General features: G+C 40.4%; 1 pseudogene; it reads right to left on the bottom strand.

Annotated features, from left to right (window-relative positions):
* LOC149253696 (coatomer subunit beta-1 pseudogene) overlaps positions 1–18,961 on the bottom strand; it is a 40,835-nt pseudogene extending 21,874 nt beyond the window's left edge.
* Between the last annotated feature and the right edge of the window lie 3,211 nt (positions 18,962–22,172).

The raw sequence follows: 22,172 nt of genomic DNA, 5'->3' as shown, positions 1-22,172 counted from the left end.
TGCATGTTGCGCCCCCTAATGTACCTGTTCGTGCTGTAACTCATTCTCTCGTCTATGAAACTCCTGTTCTCCCTTGAATTTTTTCTTCAACACATGCAACTCTTTCTCTGTGTCTCTCTCTGCCTTCATGCTATCTTCGTGTCGTGTCATCACCCCATAGCCTCAATGTCCAAAGCTGATTTCATGACGAGTGGATTTTCTTTGAACTTGAAGCTTTGCTCTACCTCTATGTTGTCAACAACTTTCCTCTTGCATTCATCGCATGCAGGTGTGTTGCCTTTTGCTGCTACTGATGGTGCTTCTCACTGTGATTTCATTGCCATTCATCTTGATATCCTTGTCCATGAACAACTTGATGTCTTCATCGGTAGGCAATCTCATGGAAACTTACTTGGTGACAAACCCCATTGTGCTTTCAACAGTGTCCTTTGAATTTTCTCTCCTGAAGGCCATTGTACTTGTTTTGCTGAGAGACAGATGAACACCTATGATGATTGGAGACATAGCAACACTCATGGCAAGAAATCTGTTAGTCGAAAACCAAAACAAACTTGAGGATTGACTTGCAACATACCTGTGTGATTGATCGTGAAAGTTGCACAATTTCCATCAGGAGGTCAGGAGACGAATTACCAAAACTACATAAGGCACAGTCTAGGATGTCAAGAGGTTGAGTGTCTGTTGGAACTACGTAATGCATAGTCCAGCTTCACCTACTAGGGACTGAAACTGCGCAATGTGCAATTTCATTCAGTAGTCACATGCAACCAGAAAACTGCATTGTGTAGTTTCTGGGGCCAGTAGGACACTACCTCCAAGAATTGCATAATGAAATTCTAGAGGTCAGTGATAGGCCAAACTTGCACAATTTTGAGAGGGAAGATAGACACTTCGCTTTCGGAAATGCATAGTGCTAACTAGGCAAGGCATGGTAATGCCCAAGGCAGACCAGACTGGCCGACGGGTGACTGAAAACATGAGAAGTATGAATGCATGATGAGATGAGTGAAAAAAGGATTAAATTATCATACAAGAAAACAACAAGTGTAGAATTGAGAAAATGGGAAAGCATGCATGTGTGTGAAGCGAGTCACCGTAACAGTGATTGTTCGTGCAAAAACAGTGTCATGCATGCGACAGGAGTGAGATGCGAACGAATACTGAATTGGTGCTTATACAAGCTAACATACATCAAAATGACAACAAGCGCTCAATGAAATCAAGCAGACAACACTCACATGAAACGAAAAACAAAAGGCAATAGAAACATAGCGCGAGACATGAAAAGCGAGCTTACTCCGAAAAAGATGAACTAAATGTGCCGACAACTCCTGGATGCAATCTGGGATGTTAGAGCTGCAAGGTCGATGTGAGGAATTAGCTCTACAGTGTCCAATGGATGATTTTTGATAAAATTGAGGTTGTGACGCACATGCCACAAATCTAGGAAAAGTGACACTTGGCGAGAGATTTATGAAATGATCCTCGCATGTAACCGCTAGCTACTAAAAATAGATCCCTGAATCAAGGGATTCCTTTTCATGCTTCCTTGGGAGAAGCAGTCCATGCATGCAAATCAATTTTTGTTTGTCCCGGAGGGAACCAGTCAACTTGAAGGCACATGCGTCGGTGTGTGAGCCTGGGATGAAAATATGTGTAGTTTCTGGACTAAGCAAAGATGGATGTCCCATAGGGATTACATAGTTTCTGGGAGGAACAGGTGACTATCTCCAAGGATTATGCAATTTCTGGGCTGAGCAGTTGTCCTGGGTCAGACCTCGCAATTTTCTCAAGGAAGCCTGTTTGATTATATCTCACAATTTTTGAGCTGAGCAGTTGTCCTAGGTCAGATCTCACAATTTTCTCAAGAAGGTTTGTTTGGCCATATCTCACAATTTCTGAGCTGAGCAGCTATCTTGGGTCATACCTTGCAATTTTCTCAAGGAAGCTTCTCTAATTGTATTGTGCAATTTCATAGCCCAGCGAGTTTCCTAGATGGATATGCGCAATTTATGCTAGCTGCTCATCTAAATGTGCCAGAGGGATTGTACAATTTCTAGGAGCAACAGGTGACTTCTGCCCAGAATTGCACAATTTATGGGCTGAGGAGCTGTCCTGGGATGAATTGCACAATTTTTTAGAGGAAGATTGTCAGGAATAATTGTGAAATTCTAGAGCCCAGCTGGGTGTCCAGCTGGGTTTGCGCAATTTATAGAGGGAAGGTTAGTTCCCCTCCATAATTGCGTAATTCCCAGAGGGAGTTATTCAACCAGAAACTAACACTAAGTCAGGAAAGCAACCTGTGAAGTGTGTGGAAGAAGCTTGCATGCATAGGCTGAAAAGACTCTATGAAATAGTTGAAGCTGATGTGCTCAACATTGTAAGACATGCTATTGAGTATGGTCAGTAGTGAGGCTCCAAAATGAAGCTAAGGAAAAATTTTAGAGGGTGGTTGTAGCCGCTACAACACTTGGAGACACATTGGTAGAACTCCAGCTCTCTGCATGGACCTTGTTCATGGAAAGAAAGTCTAACGCCTCCGGAAGTATTTTTTAGTTCTATGTTTGACTTGTTTTCGACACTTGCTTGATTATAAGATGTGGCATATTCCAGGCTCTTGGTCAATCGACACACATTCCAGGCCAAGTCAACACAGTTGTTCCAATTGGGGATGAGGGGTATATTTGTGCACAAGCAGTATGGTTGTCAGATTTTTAGTTTCATCTTTGGTGTTGATCTGCTACCAGCAAGCCTGGACATTACCCCAGTGAAGTCACACAGGAACACAAGCATCATTCTGCTGCCAGCGAGCCTGGTCAGTACCCCAGCAGAGTTGCTTGTATCACCTCTCCATGTAGGAAGCCTTTCTCTTCTTTCACCTTATTCATTTTCATTTTTTTTCAAAATTTTTCACTTTCATAACTATGCATAACACTTATTCATTTCAGAGGCGGAAGAGGGATCTCGACTTATTGAGAGCAGAAGAGGTTGTTCCTTTAGAGAACTAGTTTATGTATACCTTTGATGTTCTTGCTAAGGTTTTCCCCCTCACCTTACTCTACTTAACTGAGTTGAGAAGGATTAACCCAAAAAAAAAGGACTAGAGTAGGTGACATTATTTAGCGTGCAAGCGTTGTGTTTTCATCATGGTTCACTTCAAACAGTGTGTATTTTCCATCGACGTGTCATGGACTAAAGATAACAAGTTATTCATACAGAGGTAGGAAAATATATAACAAGTTATTCATACAGAGGTAGGAAAATATATAACCAACTATTGATAGCTATACAACTCCTCTCGTACTTTACCCAACTTGTTTCAAGAGTCGTGCATGGTTTCATGTGAAACTAACCTACAGAAATAAACAAGAAAACAAACCAAAAAAATAAAAGCAAGAAGCAGAAGAAAATGTGTAAGCAAAGAGAGTAAGCAAACAAGCAGGCAAGCAAACAAACACACAAAGAAAGAAGCAAACATGCATGCAAGAAAACAACTTAAAAAGCAAACACTACTCCTACTCCTAATCTAACAGTGCATGGGTCATCTCACGTGAAGTAATACTTCCAATGCAACCACTGGTGCATTGGTTAACCCATCTGGGTGAAGTAAAGGTTCGCAAACAACACACCTGTGCGAATCAACAGATGTGAAAGATACAACAATGGAGAGAGACACACTCTGAGATTAGAAGCGTCGACAAAACAAAAATGAGTGAAATAACATGACATGCACTCTAAGGAATTGCCATGGTGCTGTGCTAAAATGTGTGCAGATGTTGAGTGTATGCATTCCCTTGACCGTGACATGAAAGCAAACATGAGAAAGATATACCACTTACATTGCGCAAGTGTGCTTGCTATGTAATATTCCTCCAATGCATGAGTGATAGGATCATGTAGTTCAAGTGGAGGAAGTGAAATATGAGTTTTAGATTGATCGTCAATGCGTAAAGATGAGTGATGAGGTGACTTGCATGTTTGAACAATTTCCTGATCAGAAGTGAAACCAACCTCAGGACATCGAGGGCCTCACATAACCATCAGCTCGGGGTGAAGTGCCTCGATAGTATAGGGGGTTTTGACTTCATTGATAGATGGATCATTGTAGAGCAGTGGCTTAGATGGACTAACAACGAGTGAATCATCATCATGATCAGATGATGAGGTAAAGAGATCACGACAACCAAGATCAGAAAATTTAGGATGTTGGTCGACATCCGCATGCTTCGATGAATCACACAGAGGGGTAGATGAGAAGCAATAATGTTCATCCTCTACGTTTCCAGAAAAGATAGATGAAAAATTAAGTGGATTTTTAAGGAATGATTGGTCCTCTCCATTGTCAGGTGATGGGTTGACATACGTTGTATCCTATGAATGATCAACAATGGATGGATCCGTGGATGGAGATACACATGAAAAATCAGGGATGGTAGGATCAGAAAGGATGTTAGGAAGAAACAGAGGAGGTACGGATAGAAAGGGATGGTCCTCTGCTGCCAGTGGATGTTTAATCTCCCAGTCATACACTTCATGAATGAAAGTCCATGTTGGTTGTGCAACACCAACTCTGCCGATGGGTTGATCCTCATTCAGAACAAGTGTAGAGTTTGAAATGGAAGAACACAAGATAGTGTCATTTGGAGGATTATCCAAGTATGAAGACAGAGGTTGAGGTACAAAATAAATGTGATAACCCAATGGATTCACAACAAATATTACACGAAAATCAGAAGAAGTGATGTCAGGAGGATGTGACGGTTGAACAAATGTCCGTTCATGCTCTCCCACATCACTCTGCGATGGTGGAGTTGTTTGAGAAGGGGACAAAGGATAGTCACTTGTGACAGTGACCATGTCCATCTGTGATTGCGCAACTCCATCACCGAAGTATGTTGAGTAGGGTTTGAGCTTGAATTTCTTCTTGGGATTCATAGCCTGGATAATGAAATATTTGAATATGTCAATGAGATATTGAAACGTCATCTGGATTTTCAGAGCTTGAAAATGAAAAACATGGAAGTGCTGCCAAAAATCATCAAGTGGTTCATGCGGGGCCTTTCGTTGTTTTAACAGTTTTTTTTCAAGATGTTCTGGATCAAAATGATGGAAAGTATCTTGAATGAGATCACAAAAATGCTCGAGTGAGTGCACGTTGTTAGCTGGTAGGCTGCAGAGCCACCGTAGTGTGGATTCGGGAAGTGTGTATGCAAGTAGCAGATTGACCTATTCATCAGAACATCCATCTTCCTCGTGAAGCATGGCAAGGAAGTCATGTAAGAACACAGGCCATGCCACTTCTCCTTCACCATCATACGTTTATTCAGAGAAGAGATCAAAAAAATTCCTTATGATGTGAAGAGGTTCGGCATGAGAAAAACATCGTGGAGGGGTGAGTGTGCAAGAATCTATGATATATGTGCAAAGGTTCAAAACACGATGAGAGGACACAACTTTTCATCTAGCCCTCCTTCTAGCACTAGAAATGTTGACGATGTTGGACCCACCAACATCTCAGGGGATCTCCCCAGTAAGAAGTCCCAATTAGACCTCAAACCATTTGGTGTAGGAGTACTAGTAGTGGGTCGTACGGTATCACCTTGACTATGGTTTTGCAATGAAAGTAAGATTTCCCTGTTGTTAGCAAGGGTGTGATAGCTGTAGTGAGTCAAGGAAGGTGCATGAACGGTTCTAACACACAGAAATTGGGGTGAGTGTGCCCCTTGCAAACCTGTAATAGTACGCGGCTTGGAAGCGAACACACAAGCGAAAATGCATCACAAGCTAGAAAGAAAGTTAGCGAGAAATCTAAAGTGATGGTTAAACCAATCAACACATTTCGGTAAGATTCATACATACTTATACAGAATATTCCATACATGCATGCATAAGAAAAAAAATACACATATCATTTAGAGTAAACAAGATAGCTGGAATACAATATGAGATATGCATGAAATGTGTTGGCTCTATTATATTAAGAAGTGTAAGTTCCGGTCATACAATACATACATGTCCAACCACTAGTTCTGACAACGGAACGTTACAGTCACAACCGCCTGCTCCTTCAAAGAGATATATTAGTTATGCACAGTGGAGAAGCCAAGTCTCATTACAATAATGTCTAATATTTCTCTAAGACACTCCTATTGGAATCTTGGCTGACCAAAATCCTTTACAATGAGTTATGAGGTTCTATTTATAGCAAAGGGTGGGGTGACCCTTGACATTCCCCTTTGTGACTCTTCATTTACCCTCATGACTCTTCACCTACTACCTGATTGTTATGTCTAGGTAACGCCATTTGAACTTCCACTTGACAAGATGTTACATACAATTTGCACATGTACCCATGTGAGACAAAATGGCTTAAGCAATCCATGCAAGACATCACTAATACTCAGACTGTTGTGGTGAGAACATTTCTTTGAAATCCTTGTGACGGTCGATGGTTGTGAATTGATGCCAAACTTGGTCGTCCATGATGATGTCCGTGCGCTCAATGCTCACATCCCACTCAAAGAGAACTCTTGCCTCCATTGCATCTGAGTACACTACTATGACCCCTCTATCCAACTCATTGGATAACATGCATATCATCGTCTCGAGTGTGGTTGGACCATCAACATATTGATGCATAATATCTTTGCTGACCTCCAACTGTGTGCTGGAGACCATCTACATCAACATATTGAAGTACATGTTCATCTCTAGTCGAACTTGCTTCGGACTTGCTTCTTTTCTTCACCTCGATGAGTGTGCCAAATTGGTGGGATCACATGCATGCGCACTATGACATGAATGCTTCTAAATTCCCTTGCATGCGATTAATATCACTACTCACCTTATCTACTCCGTGGCAGCTGTGGGGATGGATCTATAACTTGTACGGCCACATTTTCATCCATCTGTACAAGTTGTGCCCCTTGTTGTACCTGTTCCTGCTACAACTCATTCTCTCGTCTGTGTAGCTCTTGTTCTCCATTGAGTTGTTGCTTCAGCACATGCAACTCCTTCTCTATGTCTCTCTCTTCCTTTGCACAATCTTCGTGTCACACCATCACCCCATAGCCTCAATCTCTAAAGATGCTTTCATCACGAGTGGATTTTCTTTGAACTTGCAACTTTGCTCTACCTCTATGTTATCAACAACCTTCCTCTTGCATTCGTTGCGTGTAGGTGTGTTGCCTTCTGTTGTTGCTGATGGTGCTGCTCACTATGATGACATTGCCATTCATCTTAATATCCTTTTCCATGAACAACTTGATGTCTTCATTGACAGGCAGGCTCATAGACACTTGCTTGGCTGCAACCCCCGTTGTGCTCTCAATGGTGTCCTTTGACTCTGATCTCCTAAAGTCCATTTTACTTGTGCTGCTGAGAGATAAATGAACACCTATGTTGCCTGGAGACATAGAAACACTCATGGAAAGAAATCTTTCAGTCGAAAACCAAAATAAACTTGAGGACTGAATTGCAACAAACCTATGTGATTAATCGTGAAGGTTGCACAATTTCCGTCTAGAGGTATGGAGAGTGATTGCTAAAAACTACAGAAGGCACTGTTTGGGCTATCAAATGGTTGATTGGCTACTGGCACTACACAATGCACAGTCCAGCCTGGCCTGCTCAGGACTGAAACTACACAATGCACAATTTCAGTCAGCAGTGACAGGCAACCAACAAATTACATTGCATAGTTTCTCGAGCCAGTAGGACATTGCCTCCAAGAATTGCATAATGCAAGCCTGGAGGTGAGTTTTGGGCCAAACTTGTGTAATTTCTGGAGGGAAGGCAGAGCCTTCGCTTCCGGAAATGCGCAGTACTAGCTAGGCAAGGCATGGTATGGGCCAAGGCAACTGAGACCGGCTAACGGGTGACTGAAAACATGAGAAGTCAAAATGCATTATGAGACGAGTGAAAACAAGAGTGAATGATCATACAAGCAAACAAAAAGTGTAGGATTTAGAAAATGGGAAAGAATGCATGTGTGTGAAGTGAGTCGCCACAACAATGAATGTTCGTGAAAAAACAGTATCATGTATGTGACAACAGTGAGATGCAAACGAAAACTGAAACAATGCATCTAAAAGATAACATACATCAAAACGACAACAAGCACTCACTAAAATCAAGCAGACAACACTCAAACGAAACGAAACACAAAAACTGACATAAACACAGTGCGGGACATGAAAAGAGGGATTACTTTGAAACAACTGAGATGAATGTGCCGATGACTCCTAGATGTAATGTGGGTTGTCAGAGCTACAAGTTCGATGTGAGGAATGAGGTCTGCAGTGCCTAGTTGATGACTTTCGATAAAATTGAGGTTTTGAGGCACATGCCACAAATCTAGTAAAAGCGACACTTGGTGAGAGTTTCTTAAATGATCCTTGCATGTAACGTCCAATTGCTAAAAACAAATCCCTAAATCAAGGGATGACTTTGCATGCTTCCATGGGGGAAGTAGTCCATGCATTCAAATCAATTTTTCTTGGTCCCGGAGGAAACCAGTTAACTTGAAGGCACATGTATCGGTCTGCTAGCCTGGGATGAAAATATTCTTAGTTTCATGCTTGAACAAAGATGGTTGTCTAAGATGGATTGCGTAATTTATGGGAGGAACAAGTGACTGTCTCCTAGGATTACACAATTTCATGGGTAAGCAGCTATCCTGGGTCAGACCTCACAATTTTCTCAAGGAAGCCTGTCTGACTGTATTTCACAATTTCTTAGCTAAGAAGTTGTCCCAGGTCAAACCTCATAATTTTCTCAAGTAGTTTTGTCTAACTGTATGTTGCAATTTCTGAGCTATGTAGCTGTCTTGGGTTAGACTACGCAATTTTCTCAAGGAAGCATGTCTGACTGTGTTGCATAATTTCAAAGCCCAATAGGCTTCCTGGCTAGATTTGTGCAGTTTCTGCTAGATGCTAGGCTGGTTGTCCTAGAGGGATTACACAATTTCTTAGAGCAGCAAGTGATTGTTGCCCAGAATTACACAATTTTTGGGCTGAGCAGCTGTCCTCAGATGAACAACGCAATTTTTTAGAGGAACATTGTCAGGAATAATTGTGCAATTTTGGAGCCCAGATTGGTTTGCCCAATTTCTCGAGGGAAGGCTATTTCACCTCCAGAATTGTACAATTCCCAAAGGGAGCTACCCAACCAGAAACTGACACTAAGTCCAGAAAGTAGCATATGAAGGGGGTGGAACAAACTTGCAAGCACAAGCTAACAAGACTCTATGAAAAAACTGAAGTTGATGTGCTTGACAGTGCAAGACATGCTGCTAAGGATGGTTGGTAGTAAGCTAAGGAAAAATTGTACAGGGTGGTTGTAGCTACTACAACACAAGGATACTCCATACTCAATGTGGAAGCCATTGACAAACCTGTTTCAAAATAACAGCAACTATAGGAAATTGGCACTGAAGGACAAACTGAGAAAGATCAAGATGGAGAAGGGTCACTCTATTCCGAAATACTTGACCAAGTTCACCCATTATCGGGATGAGCTTAGAAGTGTCAGGATTACTACTTCCAAGGACCATATGGTGAGCCTCACTCTTATAAGACTTCCCAACAACTAGCATAGTTACCAAGACTTAAGTAATGGGAGGGAGAATCTACCAGATCAGGAATGGTTGTGGTTGGATTTGGTACAGGAAGAGATTCAGAGGAACACCAGAGATGGGGTATCTTCCAAAGAAGTGGAAGAGGAATTTGCATTAGTCAGAAAAGAAAAAAAATCTCAGGGAAACAAGTCCGAGGAGGGCGGAAAGAAGAAGGACTTGTCGAAAGTCAAGTGTTTTCTCTATAACGAGTGCTAGCAATTTGCCATGAATTTTCCACAAAAGAAAGCAAGGAAGAAGGATCCTGCAGTCGAAACAAAAATTGAAGCTCTAGATTCACAATTCGAACTTGATTTCACTCTCATTACATTCATTCCCATCACTGTAATAAGAAGCATGAGGTATCTCGATAGCGGTGATTTGTTCCATATGATGGGGCATAAAGACCTCTTCAGTGACTTTGAGGAGAAAGACCTCAAGAAAAACATAGAGTTTGGAGATGATGGGAGGTATAGTGCTACTGGGATCAGTACAATTACCTTTCAAAGGGAGTCTAGCTCCCCTTGCAGAATCGAAGATGTGATGTATGCTCGAGGACTAAAGAAGATTCTTGATACCATTGCAGTATTGGAATACTATGGCTATGATGTGATTTTTAGTAAGAGAAAGGTTTTCCTTATGCACATCGCCATGGGAAAGGTGAAACATATTGATTTTCAAGTCAAGAGCCTGTGTGATCTCGAGGTTTAAGATGCCCGTAAATCTTTGACGAGCAAGGCAAAGGTTAGAGACTTGGTGGTTGAGAGGGAGCATAGATTACCTCTCAACATGTAGCCTCAGAAGTAGCCTCAGCAAGTTGTGGAGCAGCCACAATTGGAGAAGCAAAGAGGAGACTGAGTGAAGACATCTACTCAAGTAGAGACCTCTAGTAGGGGGAAATGTTGAGCCATATGGGCAAAGGGAGAACATGCATCCATACCTCCAGGTCAGAGGTGGGGCGATGTGAAGTATTAGTCCCGAGGGTGCATAAATTTGGGTAGGGTCCGCTGAAAGGTTTTGTCTCATGGATCATTACCTTGCTATGAGAGCCCATAATACACAATAGCAGGATAGACCAGTGGTGGTTGATGTAGTGAGATATCATAGTGAGAGAGGCAGACAGTAGCAAAAGTTAGATACTGGAGAGCATAGAGTAGAGTTGGAAATAGTGTTTATGGCATAGAGGCAGAATCGTTTGAAGCTCATAGTTTTTAGTGATAGAGGTAGAGATAGTAGCAGTCAGAGACCTTGGTGATAGATGCACCATACTAATTCAAGTTGAATTTTTTTATTTTTTTTTTTCAGTTTCAGAAGTTGTAGTAGCAACAAAACTAGAGAGACGTGTTGCATGCAAAACATTCCAAAGTTATCAGATCGAGTTAGAGTTGAATTCCTTTCTTGTTGAGAGGTAGTGCTGAAAATAGAAACAAGAAATGTTAAAAATAACATCTTAAGGAGCTCAACATAGAGGGCATAATGACATCCCCTCTGGTAAAGACCCTCTAAATGGAATGTCTGCAACTTTTTCCCTTTAGCATAACTCTTTAATGATTGTTTAACGCTCAGAGGGGATTTGAGCAAATAAAGGCCGGGAGCCAGAGAGCCCGAAAGGGAAAATGAATAGACAAGCACCGATTGACTTAAAAGTCACTGAATGATAGAGACAGGGGCAAGCAATGCTGAGACAGAGAGAAAACAAAGACATAGAGCGAGAGGGAGAGTCTATGTACTCAGAAAGACTTGAGGGATTCAAGCAAAGCCCTGTTGTTTGTCCCTATTGCATTGAGACTCAATTCGAGCTCACATTTGTAAAAACTCTGCTCTTGAAGACATAATAGAGAGGTCACCATTGAACGCTGGACCAGGAGATGTAGCCCAAGAGTTTTGGGTGAACTCCTTGATTATTTGTTGTGTTATGTGTGTGTGTCTGTTATGTTTCTCTAACTACTCATTGTCTATATTATTCACAATCTTTTCAATCCGTTGCACTAAGTAAAATAGGAAAATCCTACACATGAGTCCGTAATACCTTAATATTAATCTAAGATCTCATTTTTAGATCACACATTTGACTTCCAGATGAAGATATCATAATTACCGCAGAAGCTATAGCCGACTACTCCACCAGAGGTCAAGGAGCAGTGTGACGTAGCTATAAAGGAGCACATGACTACTCTGAAGAATGCAGTCAAAGGCTACGATTTCCTTTTTAACAACAATTCTAATTTAATTTTTCCTTGAATTAAATTGTGAATTAAATCGAAATTCTATTCTCATAACAAGTTGTAATAGTTAATTAAGTTAAATCAACTTAATTGACTTAGGAAATTTGAGTTGAGTGATCCCTAAATTTTAGGGGCCCAGGTTGAGTTATAATTAGATAACTCATTTTGACTCAATTATAGTTAGTTAAACTAGTTCTAACTGTTGGAGGAACTAGTAGAGGTCTAATAGTGGAGTAGTGCACTAGTATGTCACTAGTACCACACCAGTTAACTAAAGTTTCACTCAAAATAAATCATGCATGTGAGTTCAGAGGAAGACCCAGTTGAGATTAGAGTTCAGGAACAATGTACTATCAATATTATAATTTTACGATTTGTACAGACGATGCATGAAATCCATTGAGGACCTATGGATGGATTGCGCAGTCATGGGTGGAGAATTTCCCAGATAAATATAGGCTAACTCTCTTAGGAATTGCACAAGGAAGTAGGGGCTTGGAAGGCTAATAAATTGGCTAAGTGTTGGGCAGAGTCAGCTTAGGAAGTAGAGATATATATTGTAATAGTGCAGGAATTCTTTAGGAAAAAGGAGGCCGCTGAGAAAACCCAGGCGGAACAAGCAAGAAAGGAGGTAGGAAAACAGACAGGTGGTGCAGAGCAGGGCTCTGACAAAGGTGAGTGATCACCTCCACCTGAGACAGAAGAAGAGGACACAGAGCAACACCGCATGGACCATTAGGAAATGTTCGCCAGCATTAAACCCCTGAGAGAGCTGGAAAAGGGAGGGTCCAAAAGGAAATCCAAGGTGACCAAGACCTCGCTAGACCCTATCACACTAACAGAGGGTGACTTATATGACATCAGTGACACAGTCAGAGATGCCGCTCCAGAGGCCCTGCAACAATTCAAGAAGCAACAGCAGATCATCCTAGGGGCCATCGAGACTGGGCTGTAGGAGATGCAGACCCGCGTAATGCAAGCTGGTTCATTGTACACTAGATTAACTATCAGCATGTCGGAGGTTGTCAATATGCTGCGCACGAAGGCTTCTAGTGTGATAGTGCTGCCAGATGGAGCAATGACCACGGAAAATGAGGCTGACAGGCCCACTATCAACGCTTTGAAGGGAGTGGGATTGAACCTACCAACACTTCCACACGAAGAACTCCACCTCTTATAGGATGGAGTAATTGCAGAGTTGAGGGCCCATGAGCATCGCGCCCTCTAGGTGATTAGTGAACAAAAGATAAACAATGAGCAAATGACCTTGCAAAGGAATGTTTTCATTGCTGCTAAGGCCGTGGCGACCAGCCAGAGCAAGAAGATGATACAGGTCGTGTAGGAACCATGTAGAATGGTACCAGAGTGCCATTGAGAAGGAGGATCCAATTGAGGTTTGCATCCGCAAATTGGCCGCAGGGGTGCGTGACACTCAGACAGAGATGTCACAGGTTCAGTTGGAGCTAAACCTGCAGATTACAGAGCTCCAATTGAGGGCCCAGCCTTCAACACCACCATAGGTAAAGGAACAACAGGAAACCATTGTCACTGAAGTAGTTGCGACAGTGGAGAGTGTAGTAGTAGACTGCACACAGTTGTTCAAACAATCATTTGAGGTCCTGACCAGCTTACAAGTGGATCCAAACATCCAGAGGCTAGAAATGGAAGCACGCAAACTCCAATAGTGCTATCAGATGAAGTTAAGGGCACAACATGTAATAGTTGCACTAACACAGAGGTTAGCCAAGCTGCAGGAAGCCGAGCAGCTGAAGGAATAGGTGGATGGAGCATTGCAAAAGGAAGCAGTTCTGAAGGCGTGACTCAAGCCCTGGCTAGAAAAAGCTTACCTAGTCATAGAAAACATTGAAGGAAAGCTTGTGACTCTACAAGTGACACAACAACAACTTCAGGCTGATAGTGTAGGGACAGTAACCGAGAAAACATTCAAAGATGCGAAGGAGGCAGTAGCTCAGTGCATAGTCGAAGTTGTAGTCACCAGGGTCGAGCTGGATGGGCTTTGTGCAAAGATCTCCCTGCCTACCGAGTGACTCGAGGGCAAGTCATGATGTTTGTGCTGGGGACCTGTTGGGAGCGGGATCCCCCAAGGGCAGTTTTGGGGCTAAATTCCTAGGTTTAAGTCAAATTTCATAATATTATTGTAAAGTATCCGTAATTTGTGGTCAGCGAGCGCGAAGGTGTTATGTGTCATAAAGAGTAGTCCACCCTTAGTTTTGCGAAAGCAAAGTCGGCTGTAAGAGAACTACCCATGGTCCACAGACCATGGGATTGTATAAAAAGAGCTAAGCTCTAAGTAGTTTGAAGAAGACAGAGAATGATGGATGATGTGATATAATCATAGCTTTAGAGCAAGAATTATAAGTCTTGGGTTGTAGCGTAGGTAAAGGCTCTGCAGCTGAGTGCGCAGAGGCCTAGGGTAGAAGTCTGCAGCTGAGTGTGTAGACTCCTGCAATTATGTGCGTAGGAAGGACAGAGGTTGTAACCACTTGGAAGATATTAATAAAGAGGGATATTTTGCAATTTCTGTGTCTTTGTTCTATTGATGCATCTTGATATGTTATGTATGAATTTTCTTTATTATTCTTATATGGTGCACAAATGAATGCAATTACATTGAATAATTGAATGCATATACACATGTCTATTTACACGGGGATTACTATAATTTTTTGATAAGATAAGCAAGGCACTTAGATTAATTGGGGAATTTTTATGACAAACTGCTATAGCAGTGTGAAAGTAATTGAGTAGGGGGTTGGGACTGCATGAAGGATGATCGTATCCTTTCACGGAGGTATTGAAGAACAGAACACAGGGTTTGACTTCTAAGCCCTAGAGTGAAGCAACCTAGGCGAAGGCCAGGGATAGATGGAATTAAACAACATCATGACCATCTCAGGGTGCAAAAGCTTGGTTCCATCATCCCCCCATACTGCTACGGGTGAGACTTCAGTGCGCGCCCCGTAGGCTAATGCCGAAAGGGCTAGTAGTGTAGGGATTTGTTTGGCTAATTAACGTTGAACCTGGGTCAGGGCCCCTCAAGCCAATAGGTTTCTAAAACATATAAAATGTTGTCCTACACCTACATACATGTTTAATAAACCATTTTAACCATTTAACCCACCTCAAGACAGAGTTTTACCACTCGAAAAGAAAAACCCTAGCTCATTCCTAGAGGATTTTTGGCATGTTTCATTACAAACCCTGTTTTACCTCCTTGCAAACAGATCACTCTTCCACTATTTCTTCACTCATTTTCATTAGCTTCCAAAGTTCATATCCACCTTTTTCATACCTCCTCCATCATTTTGTCAAAATCCACCTTCACATCATCTCATTTCCATTCATACCTCACACTTTATTTTTCGCTGCCTGCTGTTAGGCTTTTTTGTCATCATGGAGGCAGAATCTTCACCTAAGAGAAAAATACATCATAAGGGAGGGAAGATCCTCAGATATGAGCCATTAGACTGCAATGCAATCAAATCCTATACTTTCATCAAACAGTGTTGCAAGGATGTACATTGCTTGGAGTTTTGCAAAAGAGTGAGCGAGGTGGCATTTCATGAACAATTAAGAGATTGGGTGGAAACTCAATTGAAAGGTGAAACTGTTGTCATCACTGGTGCTGAGTTCAGTTTGTTAGTGGCCTCCATCTCACTTGAAACAACATTACCAGACAATGGTGAATATTGGTTCAAAGGAATGAGCCCAGATCTTTAAAACTATAAGCCTTTCTTAAAGACGCCATACAGAGAAAAACATGCTCACCTTATGCCTTTTAGATATTTATTGGAGAAATATGCCCCTTTGATGAAGAGTGTCATGAGGTTCTTTACATGTGAAGGGAGATTCTCTAGGTTGTATTCTTACCACATTCGCCTCCTGATGCATTTCACCTCTCAAAAGCCACTCAAGATGTGTAACTACCTATCTAGGAGGATTTCCAAAATGTCAAAAAAATAAAATTGAAGGAAAAAGAGCACTCCCCAAGCTTGTGCCATCGTAATCTAATCAAAACTATTGTCCTTCACCATCTTGCAGAGAAAGGTATGGCTTGGGAAGCCTTTTTGGAAACAACCCTGAAGAGGTATGAAGCTAATGTAGCAACTCAATCTCCTAGTGTGCCAAAACAGTGAACAGAGGCAGGATCCTCTAGCAAATCATTGGAGAAAACTCAGTTACCTAAGCCTGAGGTGACTAAAGTTTACAAGAGAGGATAGAGGCTTGTGTTTTCTTCTCATGGAGAGAAAGGGGCCAAGCCTTCTTCATCGACAAAGTAGGGACAAATAACAAAATAGAAAGACACAATTGAGCATGAGTTTGAGCTGGTTCATTCAAAGGCTGAGAATCAGAGTTCAAGTACGTGACAAAAAACCAAAGAGAAGGACTATCAAATCCATGAGCTAGCAATCAATATGGAAAGAGAAAAATATGTCATATCATTCCTTGAACAGGAGAATAGTCAGCTCAAAGCAAAGGAATTGATCATGGAAAAAGAACAAGCCAAATTATTACAGTAGGTTGGCAAAGGCAAAGAGATCATAGATTCAATCAAGCCTGAAGAATCAAAACGTCAAGGAAAGAGGAAAACAACAAGAACAAGCGGCGTAAAGAAGGCATTGCAAGAAGAGAAAGAGCACATTCTGTTGAATGAAGACCTTGACCTAGATGAGAGGATTGCCCTTGTGGTCCATCAAGACAAGGAATATTGGCTTAATAGCATCAATGAACACTTGGAGAAGATCCTTGACATGGAAAGCAAGGATAATCAATTTCTCAAACATATGGTGCACCACTAGCAAGCTTAAAACATGATTGCCAATGTCAAGGTAAAGCAGCTTGAAAACAAGCTCAAGGAAGCCAAAAAAGACCAAAAGGATAAGGGAAACTTGAAGATGCTTGTTGAAGCATCTATGAAGGTTTCACAAACATATTTTTACAGCTTCCATCCAATTTTGAGAAAATTTTGAGCACTTTAAATTTTTTGAGATTTTTTGGTCTAAATTCAAAAAATCAGCTGGTCAAGAAGCGCAACACCTTGGGGCTGCGATTTTTCCTCGGGCCTCCATTTGAGGAAATGTCTACATTTTTGGAAAGCTCTTGCCATCCTCTAAAATCAATTTTCTCATATTTTGCAGAGATGGCTTATTTTTGGAGAAAAGTGAAAAAAAATGGAAAACAACTAGCATTGTGGAACCTTTTTTGATAGGCGCTACACTCCTGAAGCGACCTTGGGAGAATGGATATTTCAAGGCCTTCCCATGGTCCAAATTTAGAAATTGAAACTGTTATGGAAACTAAACTTGAAGGGCTAGATTACCATTCTCTCAATTTTTCATTTTCATCACGGGAATGCACTTTACAATCAACTCACAGTTGGCACTGCGCTTCTACACTTTTACGTGTTTTATATTCTAAATTTCACTATGTAAATTTTCTAGTTTCTAGTTTGACTTACTCAAAGTCTAGATTATCTATGTAATTGCACTAGTTTTAAGGCTAGGTGATGTAGGCATCAATAAATGTAAATCATAGGTTTTTTTTGATGTTTATTAGGCCTGATAAAAAAAAACAAACTCTCCATGAACTGTTTGAGTTTCACCTTCTCACTCTCACCTGTTAGTTGGCATAATCTTGGAGTCAGTTCCTCCACCAAGGAATTCGACTCCTAAAGGTGGGAAAGTGGTCTAGGAGAGTCTATATGTATCATTTCTCTCGAGGAGAAGAAGGTTGAACGTTTTCTGAATGAAGCTTGCATGTAATCATCTTTTTCAGCTAATACAGAGATAGGTTGCAGCTATTTTCAAGGAACTCTAGCCCAGTGAGTTCATGGTTCTTGTACTTCATTCTATTTTTTTCTAATGTTTTAAACATCTTTATCTACATGATATCTCTTCTTTCTATGGATGCCTTACAGTGAAATATATAGAATTCTTTTTTTTCAAGCTCTGTTATCTGGTTTTCATAGTTATGTTTATGTCTTCCTAAGCTAATGAAATCATGTTTACTTATGCTCATTAGTTTCTTCTGCACTTTCTCCTCAATATTACACTGACAATATTCAAAATACACCATGGCTTCTGATATCTAGCTCCTTCTCATATTTGCTCCTATACTCCTACAACCTAGACCTATTTTTGGCTCCAAACCCTAAGATCAACAAACCCTAAAACTCAAATTTTCACAAACAAATACACGTCTAGCCTAAAATTCATTTGCTTTAAAGTATATCACTGATAAGAGACTTAGAGAGATCCCTCTCATGCTCAGTAGGGCTAGCTACTCAACTGAATTGGTTTGAGGTCACCCTTATGGATTTCCTTTTCAGCCTAAGAGATTGTAAGGCCTAACATTTTTGGCGTCGCTGTCGGGGGACGACTGTTAAATAATTCCTGGGAAAATATATAAGAGCTTTCAAAGAACTGGTTCTACAGTTCACAACATCCAGTATTCAAAGATAGGCTAAATTCATAAATTTCATCAGTTTAGGGTGTATACATTCTGGCTTCCAAAAGGCATGCCAAGTCAAACCCTAACCCAAATCCACCCTTCATTGTTGAAGATCCAAAAGACTGCTCAGAAAACTTAGATTACCCATCACTAAAAGTGTAGTTTGAAAAATTAAAAGAACAACCTCTCTTCCTAAAAATTTCTTTTCCTTTGAGCAAATTCCTTTTGATGAGCAGACAGAATTATCTCTTTCCAGGTTGAAGTCCGAGTCTTGTATTTTTGAAGTGACATTAGAGCATTTAAAGGTTGAAACTCAATCTATTTCTTCATAACCTTTGTCTGCTAAAACTGATCATGAACTATGGTTGAATTTTGATAAGCTTCAAAGCCTTGCTGACCAACTCCAGATCACTACTGAAAAAGCTTTTGTCCAATATCAACTTGAATACCTGGCCACTGCTTCATCTTCTGTTTCACCTCCAAGCACATCTGCTACATCTCCCAAAGCTTCAGTTTCATCATCTTTCATACCACCTCCATTTGTTCCATCTTTTCCTTTACAACCAATTGTAATAGTTCTGCCACCCCCATCAGTATCATCATCCTTGCTTACATAGTCCATTGTAGCACCTCCACTATCTTCAGCAGTCATGGTGAGATTTGCACCTCTCTTACTACCTACTCAGCTTGTTTCTTTGCCTTAGAATTATGGTCAAAGACTCCCTTTGTTTGATGGAAGTGCAGAAATTACAGCTCAAGAGCATGTTGACAAGTTAATAGATTTCATTAATTTAGATGAAATTGATGAAGAGAATGCCAAGATGAGGATTATAGCTCAAAGCTTATCAGGATATGTTAAGAAATGGTTTCGAAGTATGGCCACTAATTCTGTTAATAGTTCTCAAAGATTCATTGAATTATTATTAGCTCGTTAGAAAGAGAAGAAAAATCCATTATAGATACTGGCTGAGTATAATTCAATGAAAAGGAACCCAAATGAAACAATTAAAGAATTGACAGTGAGATTCAACACAGTGTACAATTCCATACCTGATGATATGAAGCCTCCTCCTGGTCTATCTCTTCTTCATTATCTTGATGTTTTCGATATGGACATGGCATACCAGCTGAGAGAGAGATATATCCTACTACTCTTGAAGAGATGCTGTCGAAGGTGATCAATGTCGAAGCCAATTTTCTCATTAAGAAATCAAAATCAAAGCCAGAGAGGGCTGAGAAGAAATTTATCTTTAAAAAAGAACTTGCGTCACCTTATGATGCAAAGCTTCACATTATAATAAAAACTATGGGGAGGATGATGGATAGGATATCCATAACTGATCGACAAGCAGAACCTTCAGTGAGGAATCCTAACTTTTATGGACAGCAATAACAGTAGTTCAGAAATCAACCAAGATCCTCAAGGTGAAGTAAGAACTCCATTTCAACAAAATTATACTAAATGCTAGGAAGAAGATGAAAAAGAGATTGTAGAAGCAAATCATTTCTTTCAAGAAGATGAACTACCTACTTTCCTAGTAGAAGAAGATCATTTTTCTGAAGATTCTCTCATACCAAGTGATCAACAATTTGTGCTTGCAAGTGATGATCTATGGGTTGTTCAAATTGAAGAGTACCAAAGAGGATATCAAAATTCCCTCTAAGTCAGAAAAGACAAAATGTACAAAAGGACATGCACCAAGCAAGAAAAATGCTCCTGTGGGTCAGAATAAAGAGAAGGACATTGTCATACTGAGTCGGGATAGAATAAATGAAGCCTCTACCAGCAATGTGAAGAAATACAAAGAATTTCAAACTGAAAGCCACATGAAGGAATCTAAAACTAAAGGCCACACAAAAAGGAAGGACATTGCTGCAAAAGAGGTAGAAAAGCAATCTAATCTTTTTAGTTTGGAAAATGAAATATCTAAATTGAAGATTGCTATTTCCCTCACTAAATTAGTGAGGAATGACAAATATAAATTTTAGATTGCAAAGATGCTTAAGGTTGACCAGATGTCTGATACAGTTAATGTAACTGATGATGTGCCAACAATCCTTTTTGGTCCAGCTTTAGAAGGAGCTCCTGAAGATAGTGAAATCCATCCTTTTTATTTGAGTCTTAAACTTCATAATTTTATCCTTCATAATGCCATGCTAGATTCTGGCACCTCACATAATCTTATGCCTAGAGCCATCATGGATAAAATAGGACTAAGTATCAACCGACCCTACCTTGATATTTATTCCTTTGATTCCAGGAGAGTGAAATTCCTTGGACTTATTAAAGACTTGGTAGTGTACTTGGACCAAATCCTGGCCAAAAATGTACTCATGGATATAGTAGTTTCTGATATTCCTCCTAGGTTTGGCATGTTGCTTTCAAGGTCTTAGGGAGAAAAACTAAAGGTGATGCAAGGTTAACCTTGCAACCCACATATTTACACTCCCAGATGCATATAAAAATGCAATTCCCATTTCATGCCAAGTAAATCCACTCACTGGCAATTTCAACTCATGCGGAAGCTTCTTTTTTTAATGGGCATTCAACAACTCAGGTTTCAATCTCTCTCGTGGAAACTTTATTACTTAACAATGATCATAGAACCATTTAAAATCCCATATGAATGCTTTCATTTAATTTAAAAGGTCTTCGCCCCATCCCATGGAATTCGAACCAGCTTCATAAAATTTAATCTAAATGAGCCACAACTTCCCATTCACATATCAACCATAACATATATCCATATCCCCAAATCAATGTTATGAATATTTAATAAGCTTTGGATTTCAAGACCCAATTCAATGAACCCAACAATTAACACATAGAAATTCAACTTACCATTTACAAGTGAGGCGATACCACTGGTTTAACGGTTCATATCCTTCTTTACTGCTCAGTGCTTCATTGAAACTTCTGCATTATCGAATTGCTATTCGATTCACGGTTTCACTAACCCAGAAATTATAGCTCTATGGTTATCCAACGTATTCTTAAACATTCACCAGCTTGTAACCTCTGCGTTAATTATCATTCCGGCAAAATAGAAAATACTTACTCTGCATTAAGACTTAACCCATTCGATTGGGTTAAACCACTCGCACCGTTTCAAGAGCCGAGAATTCGTTTGTAATTGAAATGATTTTGATAATAAAATCGACTTCAATTACACCAATCGAACCGTCTGGAAAATTCTGTTGTGCAGTTCAGGTTTAACTATTCAATTTAACATCCAGCAACATAACTCTGCATGGTCAGCGTTTAATAAACCAACGAATCTCACATAGATCCACTCTAGTTGCTGGTTCTTAGCATGAGATTTTCTCCATTTCTATAACCAATATAACTCTGCATCAACTCTGACTCAATTCACAACATCATGACTCTGCGTCCATGATACCACCATTTCACTGTGTCTATGTCATACAGTTTTCCCTTAACTTCAATGCCCATCAACATTCCATTTCAGGAAAACAACCAACTGTGATTTCAAATTGAACTGTGTCGCATTCGATTTCACAATTTCCCTCCGTGGTTTCAAACAGAAATTCCACGGCATTATATGGGTTTCACAACTATAATATTGCGCTCCTTAGCATCATCAATTCTATTCGTTTCTCCATTTAAACTCTTCAGACAAGTTTAAACGTATTCTAAATTAAGGATTGTGGCTCTCATATACAATCCGATATCGATTAACACAATCGATACCATTCCACATCACCGGACACAGATAATAGCAATTGCATTCCCAAAAGGCCAGAATTCTATACATATAGAGTTTCATCGAAATTTTATGAGTCAAATAAAGCTACACAGAGATTAACAATCCAGATTCCTCCATAACACAATAATCTCAGAA

Source organism: Pinus tabuliformis, chromosome 7 (assembly GCF_031772625.1).
Source record: "Pinus tabuliformis cultivar Carrire ecotype Pingquan chromosome 7, CPIR1, whole genome shotgun sequence".
NCBI classification, from domain to species: Eukaryota; Viridiplantae; Streptophyta; class Pinopsida; order Pinales; family Pinaceae; genus Pinus; species Pinus tabuliformis.
Note: the sequence above shows the minus strand (reverse complement) of the source record. Positions and strands in the feature narration are given on the sequence as shown.